The following is a 24,580-nucleotide window of genomic DNA, read 5'->3' as shown; positions in this document are numbered from 1 at the left end:
TCAAATTCTTTGCTCAGCGAGGCACGATTTAATCAACAGGGAGCCTTGAGCACTGGCTTCACTAGAGCTGAAAGGCTCAATCCCACCTTCAAAACAAGAAAAAGCTGCTGAATGAAAAGTTAGTAGATGGAAGGTTGGAGAGTCCTGCCAATGCAGAACTCCGCAGCAGACAAGACCACGGAGTTTTCTGTAAAGGGAACAGTCCTTGGAAAGGAAGCTGACTCAAAGGAAGAAAGGAAGGAATATGAAGGAAGCCACTTTGATATGCATTTGCTTAGCTGACTTGTCTCCCTCACCTCTCCACCTTAACTCATGCTCTAAATCGTGGATTATTAATATAAATACAGAAGTGCATTAAACATATATGTACATCTTAAAGAATAAGAAGCAAACAACTATGTAACCACCACCCAAGTTAATTACCAAAACACTAGCAGAACCTTGGATCCCCCGTGTCCCTCTCTACTCCCAGCCCCGTCTCCTGACCGCCACCACTATCCTGACCATTGTGATAACCCCACCTTCCTTGCTTTTCTGTACAGTGTTACCATTTACGTATACATCTCTATGCAATATGGTGCTTTTGTTTTTCCTATTTCTGAACTCTATAAACTGAGTGTACTGTGTGTACCCAACAGTGACTTGCTTCTTTTGCCCTTTTTTTGGGTGAAACTCATTCATGCCAGAACACTAGTTTATTCACTTTTGTGGCTGTACAGTATTCCATTGTATGAATCTACATAGTCCAACAAATATATATAGTCCAATTTTTTTTTAATTAGTGCTAAGATTAACATCTCATTATCCCCAATACCTCAAGCATATAGACCTTGGTCTAAATGGTTCCTCCGTGGCTACACCATGACACATATAACAAAAGACCGTCTTCCTTACCTAGTTACAAGTCATGCTTTTCATTTTTATCCTTTGTGATCGAGTGTTACCAGCAATTAAACCCTACAGCTTCCAACCAAACAGTCTTGCTAACAGCCTTTCTTGAGAACCCATGTCCTGGACATCATCCCAGGGATCTGACATTCTAAAAAGACAAGCCCTCAAACAAAGCAAAGCCAAAGAAGAGATATCCCTGAAATGAGAAGGGCCAAAGGAAGAACAGGAAAAGAACCTGGAAATGATTCATTTACAGTCAATTCTTCACAAGTGGCGGAAGAATAGCACATTTTTGAATAACTGCCTTGAAATCATTCATGTACAGACCGCAACGGGACTGAGAAGCATAGAGCATACAAAGCAGAACACCCGTCTCAAAGGGCTATTCCTTGATTTTTGTCAAGTTTTCACAAAAAGTAATAAAGCACTCCCAGGAGACCCAGTACCTCTCGGGAAGCCCAGCTGGAAACTCACGTTGGCTAACCAGTGAGCACTGACCCAGGCTAAGAAACAATCCTTATTTCTCAAGTCTGGCGAAACCCGCTGAAAAGCTCAGGAATAGAATGACTGATGACTACCCTCTTATTCCCCCTAAATATCAGCAAGGTGTTACCTCTAATGCCTTGACCTAGTAAAGTAGATCCCTGGGGGACAGTGGGTCTATAACTATTATCCCGGGCCCATTAAGGGCTTTAGTGAACAACTTGTACAAAGGCATTTTGAAAAACCTCGTTTGTACACTCTCCCCTTGCCCTGAAAGCTATTCTGAAGACTGCTGTCAGAGCTTCTTTGCATTACTGCACCAAATATGCCATTCAGACAACAGTCAGTACTTGAATTAATATTAGAGAGAGGTGATTTTATAGGCAGCACAACACCTTTTATACTATTGAGGATACAAATGCAAACAGCAGCCACCAAGTCAACCTCCCAAGCAACAAGGACAGATATTCACTGTGGCAGGTACTGCTATTCCTGTTCCCCCAGGAGGAGAGGACTGGCATGGCTACATCTTTCCTCTGAAACTCTCTCCCCCTCATTCATTTGGCCACAGCCTTGGCGATGAGATAGGAAAAGACTGTCTGCAGACCATTATGGAAGGAAGAGACCTGTCTATATGGGAAGAATTTGTTTCCTTCCTATTATTTATAGGAACTGAAATAGTTCAAAACACACTCCACCTCCTTTTTTGCTCTCCCCATTTCATCTCCCAAGTACTGTTCAACTCCCTCCACCTGCCTCACTTATCAAGTCTTTATTCAAGTTCTTCCTCAATAAAAATATTTAATGGGCTTCTCTTGTCTAAGGTTCCCCACCAAATAAAGCCAAGGGAAAGACCTTCTGGGGAAAAAATACTTAAAATGTCTTTATTTTGGGGGGGCTGTGTTTGGTCTTCATTGCTGCACGCAGGCTTTCTCTAGTTGCAGTGAGTGGGGCTACTCTTCTTTGTGGTGCGCAGGCTTCTCATTGCGGTGGCTTCTCTTGTTGCGCAGCACGGGCTCCAGGTGCGCGGGCTTCAGTAGTTGTGGCACGTGGGCTCAGTAGCTGCAGCACATGGGCCCCTAGAGCGCACGGGCTTCAGTAGTTGCGGCGCGCGGGCTCAGTAGTTGTGGCACGTGGGCTTAGTTGCTCCACGGCATGTGGGATCTTCCAGGACCAGGGATTGAACCCATGTCCCCTGCACTGGCAGGCAGATTCTTAACCACTGCGCCACCAGGGAAGTCCTTTAAAATGTGTTTAGGTAAAATATGAAAAAGACCAAGGGTCTATATATCAAACTTAACTTGTATCTCATATGGCATGAAAACAAGTCATTTTTCCTCTGTAAATCACAAGACCTAACATCTGAAGTTGATTACTTATAATTTTATCCATTGATTGAGCCATTTATTTATTCATTCATTTATTAATTCAACACAAATTTATTGAGTACCTTCTATATGTCAGGCATTGTTCCAGGCAAGTAACATACTTCAGTGAAATAAAACAGACAAAAATGTCTGCTCTTGGAGACAGGGGTAATTGTTCTGCCAAAGCTGTACTGATTCATGTTGCAAACTTTCATGGATGCAGTAATTATCATTAATTGCTAATTTATAGGGCATAGAAAGCAAGTCATATGGTAACTGCTTTATCCAATTATATTAATAAAATGACATATTCTAGAAAAATGATCTTAGCCCTACCTGATACAGCAGGAGGCTTGTGAAAACAGCTGTCAAAACGAGTCAGTGTGATTGAGGTTATGAATTAGACAGTTTTCATCTCTGACAATAAAGGCTGCAGAGAGACGTGGTGTGATTCAGAGGACCTGGCTTCAGGGCACAAGTTGGATGGTGACAAAGGCTGAAACAAGCCAGCTGAGAAGGAAAATGGGGACTCAAACTGCTCAAACCCACTAATAGGTTTACTGGGAGATTTACCTACAGTGAAACACTTTATGGGCAGCTATTAAAATACTGCACAGCAACAGGAACACCACCTTAAATCTTCAATAGATACTGATAAATGACTTGGTTTAACTCTTAAGCCCCTAGACCACGAACACCAAAAGATAGAAAACTTCTTATACAGAAACCTACCCAGGGCTTCCCTGGTGGCGCAGTGGTTAAGAATCCACCTGCCAATGCAAGGGCCACGGGTTCTAGCCCTGGTCCAGGAAGATCCCACATGCCGCGGAGCAGCTAGGCCCGTGAGCCATGGCCACTGAGCCTGCGCGTCCGGAGCCTGTGCTCCGCAACGGGAGAGGCCACAACAGTGAGAGGCCCGAATACCGCAAAAAAAAAAAAAAAAAAAGGGGCAAGGATTTGAACAGATATCTATCCAAAGAAGATAGACAAATGGCCAGTAAGCACATTTATTATTAGTCATAAGGGAAATGCAAATCAAAACCACGATGACATATCACTTCATAGCCACAAGGGTGGCTATAATCAATAAAACAGACAATAACAAGTGTTGACAAGAATGTGGGGAAATTAGAACCTTAATACATTGTTGGTGATGCAATCACTTTGGAAAACAGTCTGGCAGTCCCTCAAAAGTTAAACATAGAATTATCATATGACCCAGCAATTTCACTCCTAGGTACAAAGCCAAGAAAAATAAAATACATGTCCACATAGATTTTGTACACAAATGTTCATGGTAACATTACTGATAAGAGCCAAAAAGAGTAAAAACAATCCAAATGTCCATCAAGCGACAAACAGATAAGCAAAATCTAGTATAACCATAAAATGGAATATTATTCAGAAATAAAAAGAAAGGAAGTACTGATTGATGCTACAACATGGATAAATCTTGAAAACATTATGCTAAGTGAAAGAAGCCAGACAAAAAGCCACATATTGAAATGATTCCATTTATATGAAATGTCCAGAACAGGCAAATCTATAGAGACAGAAAGTAGATCTGTGGTTCTCAAGGGCTGGAGGGAGAGAACAGGGAGTGATTGCTAATAAGTCCAGGGTTTCTTTTTCTTTTAAGTACCAATGAAAACTGTTCTAGAATTAGACAGTGGCAACAGTTGTGTGAGTAATTTTATGGTATGTGAATTTATTTAAATTAAAAAAATTAAGATCCAATATGGAAGTACAAAAATATGACATAAAATGTCTATTTCCACAGGGGTATTTCCATATCTTGTAGGAAGATTAGACCCTTAGCTGAACAACACTAACAAAAGTTTTTTAAAAGGCAGCCTACTCAGACCCAAAATTCAGGCATGGGGATTCACAACAGAATGAAGGGCTTCTGTAAACTTTCAAGTCCTCGAGAAATAAGAAGATAGAAGTCACGGGAAAGAAGCAGAACTTTAGTGAAATCTACAAAGCCCTAAAAAGGAGAAAGATGGCCAAAAACAATACAAGCTTTTTCTGAGAAACAACACAGCAAGTAGAATGAACTCCTTTCCCTCTGTGGCACAGAAAGGAGAACCAAGAAAATCATTAACAGTCCAAGAACCAAGAACAGGCCATAATGCCATCCAGAAGTCTGCAAAGGCCACAACCCAAAGGCTGCATGTTTAGAGGACAAAGAAGCAGGCCAGCGACTCTTCTCTGGACAAGGTGTTTTCTCCACCTAAAAATACCATCAGGGGACGGGAAAGAACTGTTGTGCACTTTAATGAAGCAAAAAACTCTAAAGAAACGGAATTAAAGTAGAACTTAACAAAAAAAAAAAAAAACTGAGATTGGAGAAAATCTTAGTATATCAGAAAAAATGCTTCCTGGCTGCCAGAGCTGTTGCCTCCACAGGAAGAATCATCTCTTGAAAATTAAAACGTCATTTAGACAAGGTGCAAGCAATCCCAGAAGAGCCTAAGCCGTGTGGTCTGGGAGGTCTTTCCCAGCATATGCGCCAACATGACCGGCTTTTTCTTTCTTTTTCTGGCGAAAGCAAGAGGCAAACCTAAATGAAAGGGCCCAGCATTCAAGCACAATGACCTGGAAGCCCATGGCCTCGTGGCAGGCCATTTCACTTGTGCCAGGCACACCAGCTCTTTCAGGAGAGACAATCCAGGGCCAGCTGTACCATGAACTGGGCCTCAGTTTGGAAAGAAGCAAGTTCAAATCCCAAGGGGACTCTAAGGATCACCTGCAGAGAGAGGGCAGCTAACTGAGAGCATCTAATCAAGGCCCTTTTATTTTACAGATGAAGAATCTGCAAATGAGACAGGCTAAAGTGACTTTTGCTTAAAATAAAATTGATGGCAGAGCAAGTACTAGACCTGAAGTCCCCAAACCTGATGTTCTACTATGACACAGGAAGAAACAAGCATTTGGGGAGTTGCTATCTGTTAAAACGGTAGGTGAGGTTACCTACTGATTAAATCTTTTCCTCAGTTAAAAATCTCCATTTCCGTATGCCAGCAGAGCAGGTGTCAGAGACTAAATCACTAAGCCAGCAAAGCTTCCATGAGCTGGCTCCCCAAACCAAATCAACACTTATTAAACACTACCATATGCAGGGAAAGCAGACTTGCAGTCTCAATTTTATCAAAGAATACCCAAAAAGGAGACACAAAGGAAGAAAACTTCAGAATGATAAAAAGCAGGATTGGCAAACTACAGCCCAGTGGCCAAATCCGCCCTACCACCTGTTTCTGTACAACCCATGAGCTAAAAATGGTTTTTACATTTTTAAGTGGTTAAAAAAAAAAAGGATATTATGTAACACATGGAAAGAGTATGAAATTCAAGTTTCAGCTTCCATAAATAAAGTTTTGATGGAACATGGCCAAGCTCATTCACTTATGTAATAGTCTATATGGCTGCTTTCACACTGAAACAGCAGAGTTGAGTAGCTGATACAGAGCCCACATGGCTCTCAAAGGCTAAAGTATTTACTACCTGGCCCTTCAAAGAGTCAGTTTGCCAGCCTCTGATATAAAACATTATGACAAGGAATGAGATGAAAACTAGTTTTATGGCAGGTTAAATGGTACGTGCACAGCAAAAATAAATTCTGGACGACCACTTCAAGTTACACATACTGCTCATCTTTATAATCAGGGAAGGGGCAGTGGTAAGTGGCAATAAGAATTTAGTTTCAGAATCAAACCCATGTCAGTGATGATTTTTGAAAGTTCATTGGCTCTATTAGCTTCAATTTCCTCATTTATAAAATAAGTATATCAGAATATCCATGAGAGGTGTGATGAAACCTAAACAAGGGAATAAGGCCCTTGGCACAGAGGGTGGCCAAAAGACTCAATAAATAATAGCCAATATCGTTTTTATAAGAAATGGCTTGGGAGTTCCCTGGTGGTCTAGTGGTTAGAATTCGGCACTTTCACTGCCATGACCCAGGTTCAATCCCTGGTCGGGGAACCGAGATCCCGCAAGCCGCTGGGTGTGGCCAAAATTTAAAAAAAAAAAAAAAAGGGCTCAAAGTGTGGTCTGAAGTAAAGACTGGAAGTATATGTACCACAGAAAAAGAACCATTTCCTCCTGGGGTTTACAAGTGAATATCAAATTCATGGAAATTCTCCCACCACTGAATTCAACCAGAAAGAATTAGAGAAATAATCCATGATCTCATTTCCCTGCTTTATCACCTAAGATACCCACTCTCTAGGAGAGTGGACTTAAGTGATTTCTGAACCTCTGTCCTCAGAGATCATGGCAAATAAGTATCGTATCTTAAGTTTATTCTTAACTTCAAACTTGACAAAGTGTCTTGACAATCACAGCCTCAGATGACCATGAATCTGAAATCAGATAGTCTTAAGTTTGAACACAAACTCAAGTGACAAGCATTCCGAACACTGTGATGACATTCCCTCATCTATAAGTGAGGACAATACTACTGCCATCTTCTCTGGACGTTATGATTATTAAGCGAGATGCCTCACGGTACCTGACACCTAGTAGGTACGCAAGAAATGTTAAGGGCACGCTGGTCTCTCTTCTCTTCCCTCCCTACTGTCCACTCCTCTCCATCCTCACAAAAAACTGTGGCACAGTTAGATGATGGCCATCAGGACTAGAACACAGGTTTTCCCCGTGCACTTTCTAATAAACCCCAAATATTAAACATCTGATATGAGAACTATGTATCAAAACAGTCGTGACTTAACATAAAGAACACAAGGCTGTAACCTGCACAAATACAGCCTAACCAGAAAGGAACTAGCTCAGTCTCCTAGAGGCCAGAAGCCCGGTGATGATCCTCTGCAGAGCCAAGTCCTCACCACCCCAAGGCTCAGCTCCACGGTGGTCAAGGAACCAGAGTTACTCAGAAATAAGAACTCAGCAGGAACTATATGGCAGGAAAACACAAAGTGTCATTCCAGAAAAATCCATTCCAGTTGTCAAAAGAGTTTATCAGAGTAAACGTCACATGTGAAAATTACCAAAAAGGGAAAAGAACCAAAAACTGACTCCAGAAGAGCATAAGAGTGATCATATGATCACTCCAGGACTTGACCCCTCGACCAAACGTTTAGGGTCAAGTACTCAGACTATTAAAGCTGAAGGAAAATTACTGCAGTGATCAGGGCTTTTGGGTGGTGATTCTGCTGTTTAAAATGGCCCACAGGCGTAGTCATGAAGTTTTCTTAAGCACAAAGAAAGCTGTTACGTGCCCTACAGAGAAAATACTAGGTAATTTTCATTTAGGCACAAGTTATAGTGCTGTTGCTCATATGTTCAAAGTTAATGAATCAAGACTACATATCAAGTAAGAGGACTTTTTTTTTTTTTTTTTTTTGGCTGTGTTGGGTCTTCATTGCTGCGCACGGGCTTTCTCTAGTTGCGGCGAGCGGGGGCTACTCTTCGTTGCGGTACGCGGGCTTCTCATTGCGGTGGCTTCTCTTGTTGCAGAGCACGGGCTCTAGGTGTGCAGGCTTCAGTAGTTGTGGCTTGCGGGCTCTAGAGTGCAGGCTCAGCAGTTGTGGCTCATGGGCTTAGCTGCTCCGCGTTATGTGGGATCTTCCCAGACCAGGGCTCGAACCCATGTCCCCTGCACTGGCAGGGGGATTCTTAACCACTGAGCCACCAGGGAAGCCCCAAGTAAGAGGTCTTTAAACAAAAGCACACAGAACAAGGTCATATATCTATTACTTGATGAAAATGTGGTGACCAGAGGCTCACAGGAACTAACTCAGTATTTCTCAGAGGAGCGATGGTTCAAAATTCACTAATTCAGCGCTTGTGACTTGACAGAACAGAACTACCACAAATAATGACTATATGTTATAAATACAAAGAAGATGATATGGCAACCTCTGCGGGGAAAGTCACAGGAGTTACTTGCACTATTCTTGCAACTTTTCTGTAAGTTTGAGATTATTTTTAAATAAAATTTAAAAACCTTTTGAAAAAGGTGCAAAACATACTACCAGCTGCTTTAGAGCCTCAAAGACAAAACAAATCCCTAGAACAAGAACTCCTTGGTGATTCTGAAAATCTGTCTTGCTCCCCTCCCAAACCCCCTCCGCACACACAACTAAAAGAATGAATGTCAAACTGAAACCAAGCAGGATCCTGTAGGGCCCTCCCGGGTACAAAAGCCCCTCCGTGTCCCCCATTTCTTGTTTATAGAAGGCTTTAGTCTCCTAGGCCTTCCAGAGTTCCAAACGGCAGGCTCCAGCAGTTACTCATTAGGGGAGTGAGGGGATACAGAAACAAAAGGCAGTTAAACAAGAGAAGTAACGAGAATAGTTCAGTGATAAAACAGAGTTCTAGTTCCTCCTCAAGGGACACACACAATTTAACACATATCTCTGAGTTGTTCTGCACAAACTAAGACCCCCCCCCCAACCTGGGTAGAGGACAGTGACTACACACTGTATACCCCACACTGGCTGGCAGGCAGGCACCAGAACATTGATAATTAAGATTCACATCACCCTATTACCTCACCATCAACCAATCAGAAGAAGAAAGTCATACACCCTGCAGCCCTCTCCCCAAATGTTGCCTTTAAAAATCATTCCCGGGCTTCCCTAGTGGCGCAGTGGTTGAAAGTCCGCCTGCCGATGCAGGGGACATGGGTTCGTGCCCCGGTCCAGGAAGATCCCACATGCCGCGGTGCGGCTAAGCCCGTGAGCCATGGCCGCTGAGCCTGCGCGTCCGGAGCCTGTGCTCCGCAACGGGAGAGGCCACAACAGTGAGAAGCCCGCGTACCGCAAAAAAAAAAAAATTAAATTAAAAAAATAAATAAATAAATAAAAATCATTCCCTGAGGGAGGGATAAATTGGAAGATTAGGATTGACATATACACACTACTATATATAAAATAGATAACTAATAAGGACTTACTGTATAGCACAGGGAACTCTACTCAGTACTCTGCAATGGCCTACATGGGAAAAGAATTTAAAAAAGAGTAGATGTATGTGTATGTATAACTGATTCACTTCGCTCTACACCTGAAACTAACACAACATTGTAAATCAACTATACTCCAATAAAAATTTAAAAAAAGAAAATCATCCCCTGAAAGCCATCAAGGAGTTCAGGTCTTCTGAACACAAGCCACCTTGCTTGGCACCCAGCAAATAAACATACTTCACCACAACCTGGTGTCAGTAAATTGGCTTTGCTGTGTAGCAAAGCAGACCCAAGTTCAGTTCAGTGACAAAACCATTATTGTGTTGCAAGGACCATATCATCCCATATGATCCGCTGATCGCTTCATGTTCTTCTTCCAAATGAGATAATATGCTAGACGCATTCAAATCACAGAATTCCAACCTCTGAGCACACAGTTCAAAAAAGCTATCGCTGGGGACTTCCTTGACGGTCCAGTGGTTAAGACTTCACCTTCCAATGCAGGGGGTGCAGGTTAGATCCCTGGTCAGGGAGCTAAGATCCCACATGCCACACGGCCAAAAAACCAAAGCATAAAACAGAAACAATATTGTAACAAATTCAATAAAGACTTTAAAAATGGTCTGCATCAAAAAAAAAAAAGAAAAGGCTATCACTCCCAAAAAGGATCTTGAATTTTAGGGAGATGTCCTCTTCCTTCCAGTGCTAGTTATCTGGTGGGTATTTTAAAAACCTACATGTGTGATCTAATTAGATTTTATATTCAGAAAAGCTAAAAACCCCTTAATGTCTCAAAAGTTTTGAGAAACAATGGATGAAAGTTCAGAGTCCTCTATTGAGAACATTCTCTAAGAGGCCAGAGCACCATCCATATTTTTGGTTTAAATCCTGTAATCTTGATGGTAATCCCTTTCCTCAGGAGCTGGCCTTCTTTATTAATGAAGAAGAATCTGATTATCAAAAACAATGCCTGGGTCCCCCACTCTAGTCTAGAAACAAAGGGAAAGATGTTTTGGTAAATGCCAAGAGAAATCTATTAATTTGCAAAACACTGGATCCCAAGTTTAGATTTTATTTTCTTTTATCCTTACCAAATCCTGATTTCCTCTTCCGCAAGAATAAGAGTCTCTACAGCTAATCAACTATACTTTGAATACACTGAAAAGTTAAATCACTGCAGCCACCATGACTACAGATGGAGGGAGGCACAGCGCAGGGCAGGGGGTGGTATTGACCCATCATCTTTCAACTGAAACAAAGAAAGGGGAGAAGGAGGATGCACGGAAAGCCTCTGAAGGCAATTACAGACCAGCAGTCACCTGAGAGCTTGTCGGAACTGCAGACTCAGACCCTACCTGGACCTCCTGATTCAGAATCTGCCTTTTAATAAGATCCTCAGGTGACAGGTATGCACAACGAGGTTAATCTCCCCACACACACACTTTATTCCCCACTGTGCCTGGGGAATCTGCCTGGCTCAAACCTGTCCTCCGGCAAATTCAGCTTAAACTTTACTCAAAGAGGCCTTCCCAATCCCCAGACTAGGTCAGCTATATGCCATATATGCTCTGAGCCTCTGTATTTCTCTCCCATAGAATTCATCACAACATTAAATAGCATAATGAATTGTATAGTATCAGTTTTCCACTCCATGGTGCAAGCTCTCTCCGGGCAAGGACTGCATCTATCTTATTCACCATGGTAGCCCCAGAGCCCAGAACAAGACGAGAGACAAAGTAAGCATTCAGTAAGTGTTTTTTCTGAATAAATGAATGGTCCTAGTATGTATCAAGCGCAAGTATCAAGTGCTAGACTTTGGAAAGAAGGGACGAAAACAATTAAAACACAGTCCTTGTCCTTAAGCAGCTCATAGCTTAGTGGATTTTTGTTGAAGCTAACGAGAGAGCCAAGCTCTTAAGAGTATGCGCTGCATTCACAGCTGTTTTTCCGACAAATGACAACAGGTAACCCAAAGGTTCTCTAAGGCCTTACAGGGAACCCCTCCCTAGCATGACCTACAGGCAAGCGCGTCCTCACCTAACCCTCCCCTCAAAGATTCTCCCCTCCCAGAGTTCAGTACTTTGTCCAGCCCTCTCTCTCTGTCCTCTCTAAGGCAACTCCAACAAACTTCAGTATCATTTTATTCTCCACTAAGAAGTTTGTGTTTCCTCTGGGAACATTTTCTTCAACCCGCTTTCTTCATCAGCCCTCTTATTATGAAATGTCAAATTTCCTTGTTACATCCTTTAAGAATGTTTTACCTAACTCATTTCCAACCACTCAATTATTTCCTGCGAACTATGAAGTCTATTGTCAACAGAAACCATTCAAATCTATGTCCCAGACCACACTGGAGAAATCTCCCGATTAACTATTCGATACTCAATTGTCCTCCCACTTTCCTCAGTCATTTCCTATATCCCCCAAAGAGATACTCTGTCTGAACAAGAACTGTCATCTCTTCTAGGATTGTATTTTCGATGATTCTTATATTTATTCTTGTTTAATAGACAAGAATCTCTTGAGAGATTTACATCCCAAAGCCAAATACCACGGTAACAAAAATGCCTAAACTGATAGCGATGAGAGTAACATTTTTTTCATTTTATCTCCAGGGAAGAAGCTCACAGTGAAATATTAGTGGAGGCAAAGAACACACTGACAAGGAGGGAAGTGCTCAGTGGAGAAGACAAGCTGAAGCTACTATCAAGGCACCTCACAGCCCTGTCCAAGGGGCTCAGAACCCACCCCGCCTTCCCAACCAGACCCCAGTTAGAGTATAATACAGCCACTAAAAACACCGAATTCTAGACACTAAGGCTTTGATGTAAAGATCCGTTCTAAGCACTGTTTGTACACCAAGTATTACAGATATGTTCATATGCCTGTCATGAATGGGATTAAAAATTCCAAGGGCATGCCTTCTGAATATTTTCCACATCCCACCCTGTAATACTGTTTACCAAACAATGACAAACTGTAACCCTAGCCCAAAGATGTGGTTTGTGGACTGTGGGAAATTTTAAGGCACTTCAAAAAGTCACCAATTGTTTTCTTAAATGCTTCAAAATACACACTTCTAGGGTGTCTGGCCTTAGCCTATTTTGTGGGTTTCAAATCACCAGTGCCTTTTTTGGTTCAGATACACTTTGCATATCTGTCCACTCCACGTTTCAGAACTGCTAAAAAATGTGAGAGGAAGGTTAAGGTCTTATTTCTCTTGAATTGATGCACTGGCACTGCAGGTATCAGAGGCAACTCCCCAAAGACAGGTCTTCTGTTAAGGAAGCTCAAGAAAAAATGTGTTCTGAGGCCAAAGATTTTTCCTCCCCGCTTCAGGGGCAAATGGAGATGAAGCAAGTTGCCAAGCAAGTTGTCAAGGCAGGGTGGAGAGGCCTAGGTTGCATTCCAGGGGCTACTCAGTTAACGGGGTCTGTACGTCCAGCCCTCCCCACCCTTTAACTCTCGTGCCTCCTCCCCAACTCCAGTGCTCAGAGGAAGGACAGAAGTGTAACCACAAAACCTGATCCAGAAAGGGGGAAAGCCCAGCTACTGCTTTCCCAGCCTCAATGGCCACAGCTGCTGTCATCTTATTTCTCCTCCTCAGAGCACTGCCATCACTGCATCCCTGAGCAAAAGGTACACTAGGCAAAACAGCAAATCATAACCCCATGATTAAAAAGGGGGTAGGAGGCCTGCACCAGACAGATACAGCTAAGTGAAAGTATATCAGACTCTTGCAACATTCTAGAGGAATGAAGATTATTGCATTTACTGTTCCTCAGGTTTGCTTCTGTAAAGCCATGCACATTTTTTCTTAGAACTAATTTATAGCAAACGGATGCTGGATTATGAGCATAATACGCAATACTGTTCAGAATGAATCGTCTCTCAAGAATACCTAATATACTTATTTTGGCTTATATGTAGGACTGACTGTAGAACTTGGGAAAGTCAAGAAACTTCTGTGCTACCCATGGAAAGCATTGATGTTCCCATTTTATTGTCCAAACTTCTTTGGAAACTTTTCCTATTTGAAATGTTGATAGTCAATTTTAGATGTCAAAATAAAAAAGTACAAACCACAAATCTACCATAAACCTTTCAGAGTCCTTTATTGCTAAATTAATGTACCATCCCAAGATTCCCCTTACTATTAAAATCCTTCAGAGAGTGTGATGAACGCCATTATTACCTAACACAGCTGAAGATTACAAGTGGTCATTCCTTCCCCACTATATGCTGGTGTGCCCAGCCCACCCCCATCCTTAACCATAATGCACAGATTTGCACACCTCTTCAAGAAGTTAAACTAAGGCTATCTGGCCATGATCTGGAATTTGCTTACAAGTACTGCCCAGAAGAGACTGCTCCTCCATTTTTATTAAAAAATGCCAATAATATTCTACTTACCCTATACTATCATTAAAGCCCAGCTCTTTGATTCCCCTCACTGTTTTTTTTTTTTTTGGTTTTTTTTCTTTCAAAATAAATGAAAGTTTGTAACACATAAAGCATAGAAATCTCACAAGAAAGTTTATGGACAGCTCAGACTCCTGGGGCATCTTTACTATGTTTAGCCTTGTGCCATCAACCCCTTTCAAAAACCGATTTTCCCCGTTCCTCAGATAATCTTGAGTCCCAAGTTTATTATTCTCTCTACACTGGCTTTCACCTTCATCCTGTTGATAATCCGGGAAATACATTTTCTTCTGACACGAGAGTAGGAGAGATACTTTCATTCAGAGCACCAATCGGGGGACGCTGAAGAATTCAATGGAAGCCGCGCAGTCTGGCCGGCAGCCCCACACTGACTGGCTCTGTGACACGCTGGCATGAGATGACTAACACCCGGGCAGGGCAGGCTGAACCGGGAGCCGGGCCTGGGCTCCAGAGAGCCTGCGGGAGGTCTCAGGAGAGTCTAAAGCTCTCACAAGAGAGGAGTTTAACAAGATAACTCGGCTTTTAAGTAACAGAGGCAGCCCCCTGGCCTCTGGGCTGCAAAAGCGCTCACCTGCCAGGAGTAATAACACAAGCAATTACTGCACACAGAATAATAAAGCTCAGAGGGATTCCCAGGTACTCGGATGGAGTCTCCCTCCCCCTTACTTACACAAAGGGGGAAGGAATGGGAGGAAGAAATGCCCCACCTTCCATGAAGACTGGGGACAGTACTGTTAGGTAAGCAGCTAAATTACACTTGACAGAGTAAGTCACTGTTTTGGGTGGTTGCCAAAAATAAAAATGCCCCTGGTATTAAAGGTTATATATAAAATAATGCATCCTCCCTCTCCTGGAACAGAATTCATAAAGTTTAAAAGTTCACTAACATCACATTCCGGAGACTGGAAACACAGACTTAAATGTCTCGCTTCTCATTCCTTTCTCTACCACAAACTTCCAGGAGGCCTTCCTCACTTTAGGCAAGTTTCCTTCAACTTGCACATCGACAGCAGATTGCTCACAGCTGCTTTCACGAACATCTGAGTATTCCCACCTGGACCTACCCATTTCTGCTGCCTTTCATCTCATCCATTTTATTCCTCTGCCTCTGTCAAGACCTGTCACTTTCACCGTCTCCCCAGAAGAGATGTTTAAAACAGAGAAACTGATCTGAAAATATCACATCTGATTTTTCCAACCCATCCATTCTCCAAGAAAACCTTCAGTATTTAACTTCACGAGGTCCCGCTTCCACCATCAAACAAGGTTACCTGCCTCTATTTAACAGCATTTTAATGAGAGGGACACCTAAAATCTCATCAGCCCAAAGCTTTACCCAGAATCAGGTGCACAGCCTGGTCTCAAGCCTGGGCTGCCTGTGCTCCATGAAAGCCTGGAGACCCTCCACCCTGCCCCAGGCCATCCTAGCAGCTACTTAAAAAACCATCTACCTTCTGTTTATTTTGGCCTCTGCTGAACTATGCCAACCCACTCTTTCTCCCAGACTTGACTCTTCTTACTAAACCCATAAAACATACATTTTATCACTCAAATCAGAACACTTTTGAGAGTGAAAATGGGGCGTTACTGATAATTGTGCCAAGACAACAGCCCTGGGCAAACTGTGATGTAAGTTGCCCTGTCCTTACAAAGGTGGGAGGCCAGGTAAGGGGCTGTTCCTCACAAATAACCAGTTTATGCTGGTCCTACACATTGTTCCTCTCTGCCAATCTCCCAAAGAGGACCAGAAAATGCCCAAACAAACTAGTCCACCTCGGGGCAAAGAAAACAGAAAATGTTTTATGTTGTAGTGGAAAATTTTTTCGAAATATATCAACTTCAAGTTTTGATCCTTTGGGGGTGGAGACGAAATGCAGCCCAGTCCTAAAGCACCGGAGGCTAGAGGGTTCCTGGGAGGATGGGGCAGAAGTCAAAGGAAACCAAAACTTTGCCCGTTGTATTTTTGCCTGATTAGCCTCACCTGCGCCGCTGAACCACAACTAGTATTCACATACAGCTGCCCTTTTCCACGTGTTACCTAAATTTGTTTAATCTTTCCTAACGGTTAAATTAATACCTCCAAAGCTCAGAAGGTTACACATTTGCCAGTGCACAGTTTCTGCTAAGCCAGGGCTTCCCAGACTTTTAAAGATTCCAGACCAGTAGAGTTTCCCCCACTTCCAAAAATTAAGGACTGACATGTTATACATTTTTTTATCTGTACCGAGGACATGAAAGAAAACAAAGGCCATCACATCATTTATAAAGTAAAGGACATTTTAGCCAAAAATAATAATAATAGTAAGAATATAATCTCAAAATTAAAGCCAGTCCTTCAAATTGAACCGCCTTAACATCACGAAACTTGCCAGGCGCCCTTCTTCCTCTCATTTTACCTCAGCTGGTTCCAATTCCAGTCCCATCTAAGCTGGGGACAGATGCGGAAAGTGCTGGACTACTAACACCAGCCAATGGTCAGAACACCGCTTTCTCTCACTCATTCTATCAGCAACAACCCCATGAGGTGAGCACTGTTATTATGCTCGTTTACAGGCAAAGCTGGAAGGTAAAGGGTAAAGTCACTTGCCCAAGGTATTGTGGCTAGTAGCCAGTGAAGCTAATGACGTGGGCCACAGCCATCACAGAAAATCAGTTCGGTTCGGCCTCAAGACACAACTTATGTGTCTGTTTCCCAAAGTGTGGGCTTGTTTAAAAAACAAACCAAGAAAAACTGGTTTAGGTGGTATATGATCCCTGTATGTATGTACCAGCATTTAATATTTATACATAAATAAGAACTGTCTCCTGTCCCCTTTTCAATTCTCTTTCAATCCTTTCTATTAAACGAAGTTTCAGTTTGGCGGCAGGAAGCCTTTAGCACATCTCTACCACTTGTTACACACTTCCTTGAGAGCCCGCTGCGAAACGCTGTACCTAGCTAGAATTTAATAACACTCGCTGTTTAGTTTTCATTGCGGGGTTTTTCTAAAGGTACTTTCTAGTAAGTAGTAACCAGGAAGTAATACTGGTTTCCCATTTTCAATGGTGAAATCATTTCCTTTTAAAATAATATTTCAATTTTTAAAATAGCTGATTGCCCCAAAGATTTTCAAACTAAATAAAAGTAGAGGCAGTGTTCCAATGTGCTAAAAATATGGGAGGGGCACACACACACCGGAAGCCCCGGAAACTGGAGGTAAACCATCAGCAGGGTTGAGATGAGCTGCACCAAAGGCTGAAAACAAGACTCCCCTGGTTCAGCCTCTCCGAACAACTCTAAAAATGGCTGACTTTCCCCGTGCAGGATGTGTCAGGCTCCCCACCACTACCACCCCACCTGCTAATCCAAGAAGAAAAATGAGGAAGAGCTACGTACCAGACTGTAGGAAAGAAAAGTCAGGCCTCTCACAGGACCTTGCCTCTGACCTCCTCCTGTCATCCATAGGTAGGTAGTTGCACCCTTTCTTAGCCAGGGAGCTCTCTAGAACCCAGAGAGAGCCGGTAAGGCTAAAGCTCTAAGAGCCTACTATCCTTGAAGTTCAAGACCTCAAAACATCTGGGGGCCTTCAACCAATTAAAGAGTAGTGATGTAATGATCCCCAGGAGCAGAGCCCTGCCCTCCACTGAAAAGATAGTGGTTTTCAAGGATACTGACTGGGGAAATAGACTACCAACCGTGAAAGCATTAATGAGTGTAAGGAGAGGATAAGCTGTATTTTGCCCTAAATCTAATCTAAGATGATCCTGGTAGGATATAAAAAGGTGAAGTCTAAGTAAAGCGCCCGCTACAACTACCGAAAACATTAAGTGCACTTCTAGGAATCTATCTTAGGGAAATGCCGACACAAGAACACGAAGATGTATCAAAGAATGTTGATATATCAACAGGAAAAGAGTGGATAAGCAAACACACCCAAACTATGGAATACTCCTCAAACATTAAAGAACGAGGTAGATGTATAATTATGACACAGATAGTTATGACAATTTAAAAAAGAAAGTTACAGGACTCATTACGACCTCATTTCTGTTTGTTTGTTTAAAAAGGGAGGGTGTACATATCTGCATGAAAAAACTGTGGGAAGAACATTTACTTAAGGGAATGAGAATGAATGGTAGAAAACTCATAAGGAGGGCAGAGAGAGATTTTTGCATTTAACTTTACATACTTCTATACTGTTTGAAGTCTTAGGAACAAGCATGAAGTTGAACATTTAAATACCAATAATTATGAAATTACTAACACTGGATGGCATTCACCTGAGCATGTGGAAGTATTTCAGGGATGAACTAGAAAACTGCTGGTCAAAAGAAGGAAAGGCCACCAAGGAACTGCAAATGTGACCCTTAATCATAAGGACCTCAAAGACTTGAGAATTACAAGAAAGTTTTATTTACAAATTAGACAAGCTAGTGGAATAGAAAGTAAAGACTGGGCTTCCCTGGTGGCACAGTGGTTAAGAATCCGCCTGCCAATGCAGGGGACACGGGTTCAAGCCCTGGTCTGGGAAGATCCCACATGCTGTGGAGAAACTAACCTGTGTGCCACAACTACTGAGCCTGTGTTCTAGAGCCCGCAAGCCACAACTACTGAGGCCGTGTACCACAACTACTGAAGCCTTTGTGCCTAGAGCCCGTGCTCTGCAACAAAAGAAGCCACGGTAATGAGAAGCCGGCGCACTGCAACGACGAGCAGCCCCTGCTCACCGTAGCTAGAGAAAGCCCGCGCACAGCAACAAAGACCCAACGCAGCCAAAAATAAATAAATAATTTTTTTTTTTTTAAAGTAAAGACTAGGGCTTCCCTGGTGGTGCAGTGGTTGAGAGTCCACCTGCCGATGCAGGGGACACGGGTTCATGCCCCGGTCCGGGAAGATCCCACATGCCACGGAGCGGCTGGGCCTGTGAGCCATGGCCGCTGAGCCTGTGCGTCCGGAGCCTGTGCTCCGCAGCAGGAGAGGCCACAACAGTGAGAGGCCTGCATACCGCAAAAAAAAAAAAAAAAAAGTAAAGACTAAGACCACCACAGAGGCCACTGTCATTTTGGGTTTTACGGGTGTTGTTCTTGTTAAGAACGGGGCTTATAAACAAGAAACAGGATGGATATAAATAGAGAAACCAAAAAGCCCATATGTGTGGTTCTGCAGGATTCTAAGAGCAGAAAGTGAGGAGCAGAGAATCTTCATGTTTGTAGATGACACTAAAGACTTCCATAGTAATAACGTGCCAAGTTATGGGTGCCAAATTATAGGAAGATCTGGGGAATCTATGCAAATAGAAGGAAAAGTGGCAAATGAGTGTTAAAATGAGCATATGGCCTAAATCAGGCATATAAAACAACTCCTCAGCTGTCAGTTATGACCTAGGAATAGGGTCTCGGAGTCACTGTAAATGGACCCCTGAGGACGTCAGCCTAATATTGAGCTACAGATTAAAAGCAATGCAAAGTGTCCTGGGAGCCATCAAGACAAGTACTAAAAAGAAAAAAAGAAGCTACTAACCCCTCTCGTATAAAATTCAGAGGCACTGGCCCCAAAAACATACACTTCTTTTGTCATTTATGTCCTGCCCCTTCAACTACATACAGCACAGGAGTTAAACAAGATCAGTGGGTCTCAAATGCCAGCCCCTGGATGAACCCCAAACGGACTCTTTCAGAATCACTTAGGAGTGGCATTTTAAAATACGTATTCCCGGGAATTCCCCGCTCGTCCGGTAGTTAGGACTCCACGCTTCCACCGCAGGGAACTAAGATCCGCGTGGTGTGCGGCGCAGCGGGGGAAAAAAAAGAATAAAATACGGATTCCCAAACCACACTTGCAGAGATTCTAATCCAGTGCCTCAGAACGGCCTTCTAGGTGGTCCTGATGCAACGACCTGTTTAGAAAATCACTGGCCTCCTTCTCTCTCTCTAAATCTACTCCGAGAAAGGATGTAAGAAAGCTTACAATAAAAAATAAACTGAAGAAACCATGGGAGGAACTACCAAGAATAGATTAAGATGATTCCTATACTAGCACATGAAATGGAAGTGGGAAAGATCTGCAAGACAATGAGAGTGATCTAAAGGAAGACGCTTTGGCCTCAGAGTGTGAAAACCAGAGCTCAGAACACAACCAAGCCGCATGCTCCCGCCAGACTCCCACAAACAAGAGCAGGATCAGAATAAACTCTCCCCGTGAGTTACAGGTTCCCTGAGTGTCCTCTTCATCCCCACCCCTCGCAGGTCTAGACCTGCTGCCCCAGGAGAATGGCTGGGTGTTCGGAAGCAGAGGTGAGACTGCATAAATAAAACCCACTGGTACCATGTTCTTCTGGGTCCCAAGCAATCACTCCCACTAGCCTATCCCGACACCACCGCTGAAGCCAGGAATCTCCATGGCTCAATTCCATCTACCCTCCAGCCGCTCCAGTGTCTGATCACTTAGTCTGCTTCAAATTCTAACTCTGGTCTTCCACATTAGAAAACCATAATTCAACTAATCTACCTTCTCAAAACAAAACAAAACAAAAAACAAGCAATGGGAACAGAAAATATGTCTCCTGCAGGATAAGCAGCAATTCAAAGTGAAGACTACCAGAAGGCATAAGATTTCTCAGCTTTGATGCATGCCTGAAAGACACGTGACATAGGGCTTCCTTCTTATACATTTGCAGCCTTTGGGGGCTGTAAGGAGCTTAGAGACGATGAGTCCAACCACTTCATTTAAGAGAAAAGAAAAGAGCCTGAGAGGCAGACTACCTTACCCCACAGCACACAGCTGCAGAACAGCAGCATCTGGCCTAGAACCTGTGTCCCCTTAATCCCAGGTCCATGATCTCTCTCCTCTTCCAGGTTGCTTCCCAGGGACAATGTTAATGCATTGGATTTATTAACTTGAAGCACAGTTTCCCAAATCTCCTCAATTCCCCCTATTACACATGAGGTTGGTGTTACAAGACCATCCCGAGCAGGCTACTTCCCACATAAAGAGAACGCAAAGCACCTCAAACTGTGTTAAGGCATAAAGAGAGAGGAGATGGTGCCTTAAAGTCTCCGTCATAAGCATGTAAATGGAGAAAATGTGCCAAGCCCAGTTTATATCAGAGACTGAACATCTCAAAAATGACATCTGAGAGTGTCATCTAAATTTTCATTAGGTTTATTTTCCCTGTAAGTTGCTTAACTTCCTAATTTTTAAAAAAGGCCAACTGAAATCTCTGGGGTTTTTTTTCCTAAACATTAGAGCTAAGTGAGAAAAACGTGACGTTAATTTATCATATTGAGTCTCACGGAAAGTAAGTGAATCCCCACGACACTCCATCTGCATCAAATGTTCACAACCTGTGATTCTGCATCAATTTCCGCTGTACGAACAAAAAGCATACGTCAGTCTCCCAAGAGAGGAATTAGCAACAGAAACTGGGGCGGGGCAGTGGGAGGACCTGGGTGGGTATCCATCTCCAAACAAGAAATCAGAGGAAAAGCTACCTAAGCCCAGAAAGAGTTGAATCCCTTTACTTCATTCCTTGTCCCTGATAAGGAAAAAAATTTCCTGCAATATTTAGCTATGCTCTCCCTTGAAAAAATGAAACAAAATAAATCCAAAGACCAGATTCCAAAGGATATCTACTGAACACCCTGCTAGAACCATACGTATCAGCTGGACTGCTAGCCCGTGCTGATAAGTAAGTTTTGCAACAGGCCTTAGAACCTTCTTACTGGGATTCAAAAACCTGGTCAATTTTCTCTTCTGAACTTACTGATGAAAACTAAAATGTTCACTTATTTCCCAAATTTCACTCCCCAAGTAAACTGGGGCATAGACGCGCCAAATCATTTGCCTCGTTATTACCAGCACTGAACACTACCCCACCTCAGGAGCCCCCACTCCTGTTAATGAGCCACACTGCTCATGAGCTCTTCTCTCCTGACCATTAGTTTGAGCTCTGAAGCATGCTACTTCGCTTTTCACCATCACTGTTACCTAAAGCTTGCTACGTTAAAAGTGTTGTCAGAGGCCAGAGCTACTACATTCCAGGCAGTAAAAAAATGATGTCAGGAGCATAAACACTGACAGGTTCTAGCTGCTATGTAACTCTTGCTAAGCCTGCTCTTGGCATTTATCTTCTCATCCAGGTCCCGTCCACTGAAAGGTGGGTACCTTGGGAATACACAGGATTGGCTGATAGGAAGTCAGGAAACCTTAGTCTTGGGACTTCCCTGGTGGTCCAGCGGTTAAGACTCTGCACTCCCAATGCAGGGGGCATTGCAGGGTTCCATCCCTGGTCAGGGAACTAGATCCCGCATGCCACAGCTAAAGATCCCACGTGCCACAACTAAGACCCAAATAAATAAATAAATCTTAAAAAAAAAAAAACAAACCTTAGTCGTGGCCCTGTAAGAAACATGAATATGACCAAGAGCAAGTATTTTTTTAATCAATCTCTCATCAGTTATATTTATTCAGTAGACTTAATGTCTGCTACTGATCTCACCAGGATACCAGAACAACCATCACCTCTGCTGCCTTTCCATCTTTTTTCACCGTAAAACACATATATTAATAGCTCAGGTTAAACCCATACCATTTATGTGAAACAATGAACTTGAAGAAACTGAAGAGCTACTATAAAAATTCTGAAAATAATCACCAATGGAGACCCCTAGGACCTTTGCACTTGCTGTTCCCTCTGCCAGGAACTCTTCCCCTATGGCTGGTTCTTTGATGTCCATCAGATCTCAGCTGAGGGAAGCCTTTCCTATCTAAAGGAGCCACCCCTCCCTTCCTCCCAACCACTCTGTCCCATTCCCCTACCGGAAATCACTATCTTATACTATCATCTTCTTGTTTACCTGTCGATTGCCTATCTCCTCTATGAACCGGTAAGGGCAGGAATCTGATTTACTTTTTTACCACTGTTTCTCTAATACCCAGACAGTGCTTGACACAGATGATCAATAAAATTCGTTCAGGAAAGGAAATATGATTGCTCATCATTCTATATCATTAGTTAGTACATGGCAGCAGCCACTGTTAGCATGACTAGAGCCAGATGGACGCTTCCTTTTCATACAGGAAAAACGACAGAAAGTCTTTAAGACATAGCAAAAACTTAGTGCTCCTTTACTTACAATTTTGATTGAAAGCTACCATGCTCACATGCTGGGAAGTGGGCAATTTTAAGACTAGAGGGAAAAGCCTTCCATCCTATTCCACCCACTTCTTTGCAAATGGCCCTACTAAAATATTCTTATTCGGCTACCTTGTCCCTTTGAACAGTAGAATAAGAGTGTTTTAAGCAGCTTAGCAAAGGTGTTTTTCTTTCACAGTCTGCAAGAGCTAAGTGCACATAGGAAGGAACAGATTAATAGACTACTACTCTATCCCCACTGCAGTCTGGAAAGACACATACTTCTTAGCTCAGAAATGTAGGAAACACTCAGCTATAATGATCTAAATTATAGGCAGCATTTCCTACAAGCTGTACACTGGAGAAATTTCCACTAAGCTACTCACCAGGAAGCCTACATCCCGCTTCACAACAACCTGGCAGCACAATTCCTGTCAAAGGAGGAAATTGTGGCCAACTCCTCCTTTAGGTGTCCCAAGGCTTAGGCATCGAGTGGTAATCTTGGTTCTTAGCATAAAACCAAAGACTGGCAGAGGGATCCTTTTCCCCTTTTAAATGGGGCAGGGTGAAATGGGAATTGAGATTTGGCCTTCCACACCATAAGCAGGATAAGATATGCTGCTTCCGTGGCTGCTTCTGATAAGCACAGAAGATTCAAGAACTGCGGTGGCTTTATCCTGCTACGTGCTCCTGCTTGAAAAGACATGCAGACATAAGATAGGAGGGTTAGAGTGAAGACTTCGAAAAGGGCTCTATCCCCAAGACAGAAGTAAATGGGGACAGCAAAACCAGCGAAAATAGCCATCTCTAAGTAGCTGCTAAGTGGGGTGACTGAATTTTATACTCAGTACCCCAAGACTTCTCCCAACCTCTATTTAACATGTGCTGACAATATTCTGATGCAGCTAAAGAAAGTCTAGTAATTACTCAAGAAACCCAGAGATAGAATCCTCTAGGGTTTTGAGAAAACATCTGATTTGACAGAGACATTTACTTTCCCAGGTCCTATTCTGTCTGCCCACACAATTGCCAGTCTTATCCCAACTCAAAAAATATACAAATCCACCTTCGGTTTTTCCATCATTCTCACTGCCTTCTCAGTAACAGAAGGGCCCCACAATGCTTGTGTCAACTTACTGCCGAGTTCCTCCTTCAACACATTCCAGAACCAGCTCTGTCCCTTGGCTCCCACTCTCAATAGCAGACGCAGCCTCTTCCGTCATTTAAAAAAAACTGGGCAAATGCAAAAATTTTTTACAACTTCATTCTCAGCTCTTTCTTCTTCAACCTTAAAAGAAGGAATGCAGGACTTGCGAGGACGGCAAGGCAGAGACCAGAAGAAACTTGCACTT

General features: G+C 42.9%; 1 protein-coding gene across 1 annotated transcript in view; it reads right to left on the bottom strand.

The window, feature by feature from the left end:
* Positions 1 to 24,580, bottom strand: part of SND1 (staphylococcal nuclease and tudor domain containing 1) — a 417,946-nt gene that overhangs the window by 390,472 nt on the left and 2,894 nt on the right. The gene's annotated exons all lie outside the window — the stretch shown is intronic.

Source organism: Delphinus delphis, chromosome 9, assembly GCF_949987515.2.
Source record: "Delphinus delphis chromosome 9, mDelDel1.2, whole genome shotgun sequence".
NCBI lineage: Eukaryota > Metazoa > Chordata > Mammalia > Artiodactyla > Delphinidae > Delphinus > Delphinus delphis.
The sequence above is the reverse complement of the archived record's forward strand: the minus strand, read 5'-3'. Positions and strand labels throughout refer to the sequence as shown.